This window comes from Chamaea fasciata, unplaced genomic scaffold (assembly GCF_029207755.1).
Source record: "Chamaea fasciata isolate MVZ Bird 193981 ecotype frontalis unplaced genomic scaffold, bChaFas1.0.hap1 SCAF_7, whole genome shotgun sequence".
Classification (NCBI taxonomy): domain Eukaryota; kingdom Metazoa; phylum Chordata; class Aves; order Passeriformes; family Sylviidae; genus Chamaea; species Chamaea fasciata.
In genome coordinates this window covers 50,264,933-50,270,265 of record NW_027094092.1, presented here as the reverse complement: position 1 = coordinate 50,270,265, position 5,333 = coordinate 50,264,933, and positions in this window count along the sequence as shown.

The window sequence follows — 5,333 nt, the reverse complement described above, 5'->3', positions numbered from 1 at the left end:
GAAAGCAGCTGGGCTTTGGACAGAACCCACTCTGGTAGCTCTGTGGGTAGCAAATAGATGGGAAATTCTCTGGCAAAATTAACACCTGCTTTAAAGTTCATCATCATCCTTGGAAAAATCTGTAATTTAGTAGCCAACAACAAGGCTTACACAAGAACAATATAGGGCAGCAAAATCGGAAGTTGATTTTGTTTGAGTCCACCTACAAAGATGGACTCTGTGATGATAAAACTTCAAACGCTTATTTTTAATAATTTTGACATGACTGAATTGGTCTTAAATATTTAAAAATAATAAAATATCTCTTAAATATCTCAAAATAATTTCTTAAAATATTACTTGGAAATAATTTATATTTCTGAGCAGTGGTTGCTTATAAAGAGAGGCAGATCAGTAATGTTATTTCCTAACTCTAGTAGGAACTCTTCCCCTGCAATAACTCATTTGCTTATTCATGTTATAATTCTGCTAAAATCAGAGAACTCCTGATCCCACAGGATATAGCATATGAAAGATTTATATTTATATAAATAGATTTTTGGAGAAGGGAAAAGGCCTTTCTCAGGTATATAAAGCTTTTTATATTGTTGTTTTAGGCAAGAATTGTCTCTCTGCCTCTGTACTTTTCCATCCATTTATTTACTATATAATATAGTCTCCATAACATCCAATGATCTCTACTTAAATCAATAGATTGGCTAAACCTTTTAGTAAGCTTCCTAAAAAGTCTGTTCTGATTTTTATTTTTTTTTTTAATTTATTTTTTTTTTTTGGAAAAGAAAAGATTTCATGGGCCAAACCTAATTTTTTACTTTTGTAAAAAATATAACAAATTATTATTTTATTATTATATCATGGATTCCTTGGCAGATTTCACTTCTGAGCAAGTGCTGTCCTCCTGCCTTGCTGACCAGCCTTAGCAGGGTGTGGAGTACTTTCAACAATAATGAAGACATTTAGCACCTGGCAACAAACATCCAGCACTTCACAAGCTGGTATTCCTTGTTAAACACAGATACCTGCCCCATAAATTAAGACTGAAAAGCCATTCTTCCAGACTGACAATCAATCAATGCATGAGTTGTCAAAGGGAACAGGAGGATGTGATTCTTGAAAGCACCCAGAATCTATCCAGAAAAATTCAGAAAAATTGGAAATTCCTTAGTAAAAATCTATATCCATAATTCATTTATATGTGAAATTCTTCCACATTTTTGATCTTATTTGTGCTTTTTCAGTAGGGCCTAAGGAGTTAACATCTCACTTTACAGCAGTATTTACTGAGAATGAAGCACCTGGTTCCTTCTGATACCTTTTAATTTTCATTTTTAGGACCTATCCAAAACCTATGTGAAGCCATGATATCATTCCCACTGTTTTCCATAGGCTTTCCATCAAGCCCTTATTCCACAGCTGAGTGCTATTTCCTGTTTTTAAGATTTCTCATTATTGTATTAGATTTCCAGTTGGAAGCAGTTGTCACTAAAGTATCTATTCTTTCAAAAGACAGCATGGAGAGATGTTTAGTGGCTTACAAAGATGTGTTCATGGTATCGGGCCAGAGCCTTAGCTGATACAAATCAGTGCAGCTTCATTCTAGTCAACACAACTGTGGTGATTACCACACCAAGGACTTGGCTTTCAGGATTCTTTCCTTTCCAGATCATATTTATTCACCTAAGTTGAAAGCAAACAGGGATTTTCTCCTTTAAATAGAAAACTCACAGATCTCATCAACTGAAACTCGGCAAGGGAGAGAAGGGGATGAAGGGATGCTCAACTGAAATACTCTCATAGCTGGCAAAATGTTTTTAGCAGGGAAACAGAGAAATTCCCTCAGCTCTCCTCCATCACCTCCACCTCTAATAGCAGTGGAAAATATTCTGAAGAAAGCAAAGATGTTCCTCAGCTCACACAAGGTAGTTTTGTTTCCTTGCTGGATGCATTTCTGTAGAAATTAAAATTGTGCCCCTTAGTTGTCCATCCTGAAAAAAAAGGCTGCTTTGATGTGCAATTGGATCCTATTCTGTCTGGGCCCCTGATGTTCTTGTTGAAAGGGGATAAATCCTCTGGGGAGCATAGCAGCAGAAACTGTTCCAGAACCAGAGTCCACGTACCTATTCTCCCTTGCTGCTGCTTTTTTTCTAGCAATGGCAGGGTCATTCACTGCTCAAATGTCTGATAACTCTAAATATAACAAAAGGTTTCGTTTCCCTGGGAGTCCAAATAGCCAAGTATGTGGCTGCATGTGCTGTTCTTACTCATAAATGCAAATGCTAACCTATAAATCTTTCCTTTTACAGTACTGTAATAACATTCTATCTATTTAGCCTAGTACAATACAATCACAATAGCTTTTTCATTGTGCTGCATTCATATTAGACTACTATAATGAGATGCTACCACAATACCATGAAATAAAACGATGTTCTTGACGTATTTCCAAAACATTTGAACATTGTTTCCAAATCGACCTTGTGAATAAATTAAATAATAGCTTGCAAAAACGTCCTCTAGCATTTTCAGAATGTATGCAAATGCAAGCTTGAATGTTTACATGTTTCTTACAGTGTCTGGGATTAAACGGCGTATTTGTGCGCATGAGTATTGTCTCTGGGTGTATTTGTCATTTGTGCTCAGTGGCTTGCACAGAATTCTAGCATGATTTGCCCTTCAAGTTGTCCAATTCTTCCTCCTCTCCCTGATGACCTGCATATTAAACTTCTCTTCTGTAAGACTTCAGATTTCAGTGGCCCTTTCCATTTGTCATATGCATTATTGTCACTCAGAAACCTTTCAGTGCTGTTTCTTCGGTACCTACCCTGACATAGTTCTCCTCTGAACCATTCAGTGTATTTGACTGCAGATTTCTAAAGGGTAACTTCTTCAAAGGATCTATATACATATGTATACATATACATATACATATACATATACATATACATATACATATACATATACATATACATATACATATACATATACATATTTAGGATTCTCACATTGGTGGTCCAGAATGGTGAGGGGAGACTTAAAATTGGAATCAAATCCCAGGGACTCAGTTTCCTGGAAGATATTTCTGTAATTACTTTTTGTTTTGCTTTGTTTTGGTTTTTTTTTCAAATTGATTTTAATGCTAAGAGCACAACCTATTGAAAGACCAAAACTTTGTTTATCTGGGGGTGATTATTTGCAGGTTTCCAGTAGCTAACCTTCTGTTATTGATAGACCCATAAATATATTCTCCTGGTGATGTGCCCCTCTCCCTTAAAAACAGCCCAACCATGACATGCTGTAGAGTGAAAATGAGCTTGATTTTTACCACCATCTTTCCGATATCTGTAGATATCATTTATGGATGATCAGAAATGCACAGATCACGTGCTGTAAGGTGTGGTATAGATTTGTCGTTAATAAAGTCCAAGGGATCATTGTGACAATAGTGTCTATTATCCTATATAAAATGGACTGAAGAATTTCATCCAGCCATTTATGCTTCTAACACATAACCTTTGGCTGAGCTGCACCGTCGTTTTTTAGAAGATATCTGCTGATTGCAATAATTTCTGTTTCAAAAGTGAATCCCCCTAAATGGAAGGATCTCATAGAAAGGCTCAAAAGACTTCCATTGATGCACTAGCACATCTCTTTTCAATACTTCCATTGAAGCATCTAATACAAACCTCAATGATTTATCTTTAGTGACTTTATTGTGCCTCACAGAGCTAGTTTAAAGCAATGGATTGTGAATTTCAACCAGTGTGTTCTTTTACACCATAAAAATCCACTGCAGACAGAGACCCAGTTGTCTTTTCCCAAGATACACTAGCATCATTTCTCTGAGTAGCTGTTGGCTGGCAATAACAGGTGGGTTGCTTCTAAATGCTCCTCTTGATAGATGCTATTTTACTTGACCTTTCTGAAGAGGAAATGGTGCATATGTTTATGAGAAACACTCTGACACTCTTTCATGGGAGAACGTGCATTGTTTGTACAATGACAATGGGAAATTTTCCACTAAGCACTTTGCCAAAAAGTAATTATTTTGGTTGGCTGTATGACTTGTTTGCCTGCTTTTCCAACACTGTGGAAATTTTCGTCTTCCTAGTGGTCACATGCAAAGCAGAAAATGAAAAATTCTTGTATTATTTTAGAGAGTTTGCTGCTTGAAACAGGTAAAAATGCACAACTAAGGAAGTATTCACAGTACAAGTATTTATTTATAGGTGAAAAAACCCCAAACTGTGGTGAAAATCAGTCATATGATTAAAGCAAAATTGGGTGGTTTTGTATTCTAACTTTCTGTACACTTGCCTTTTACACAAAATGAAATGAGCTAGTAAGTAGGTGCCTGTCCTGCCTTGTCTGCTACCAGATATGCAACTGAGATCTATCGGTATGAATGCAAAGCTGAAATCTGGAAACCTTCAGTTTATTTATGATTTACATTGTGACCTTGTGCAAATCACTCATCCACTCTTCAGTTCTAAGAGAAGAATGCTTAAAGCTTATAGAAAATATAAAATCAGTGGGATGAAGCCACTATGTATACCTTTATTCCTATTGTTCATAATAAGACTGAGGAAAATCCATGGGATTTGGTTCACCTATTATGTTTGGAAAAGTGAGTAGTAAACCACTTTGTTTGCAGCAAATGTGTCTGCCTGGCTGGACAGCTGCTAAAAATGATCTGCTCTTGGAATGTCATCCTTGAGGCCAGTGACAACAATTGGTTTGCTTGGACACCTGCTGTCTTTTTCTTCTCCTCCCTGAAGTTTCTGTTTGGGATCCATACCACCCAAAGACAAGTCACTGTTTTTCCTCTGTTTAGCAATTTGTCACGCACCACTACATTAATTACAGAAAAAATGGACAGTAAGATTAGATTGATTGTATCATGGCGAGAAATGCAGGGTGGAGAATACCAGGGCTGTGTCTGCAGCAAGAGTAGAGGAGAGGCTGCAAGAACTGATCCAGCAGCAAGATAAAGATGTAACAGAGGGGAGAAGACAAAAAGACATCAGTCCTGCTACTTGGTCCCTGAAGTACGATGGACCACTGTGTGCAAACAAACAGCCTTGGAGATCAGTGATGTTTGATCAACTGCACTGGGCCACCCACACTCATGCAAAGCAGAGAGAGGGGCTGCCAGCAGGGAATAGAGGTGATAATGCATGATACATGGGTTGACAGTGCTAAAGGCAATCATGGTGTGGGCCTAAATTCTGCTCAGTTATTGCTCCCTGCCTTGCAACACGAAGGATTCATTCCCTGAAAAAAGGGCGCGCTAAAGCAAGAGCTTACCGTCCAGTAAATGCATTCTTGAATGAGTG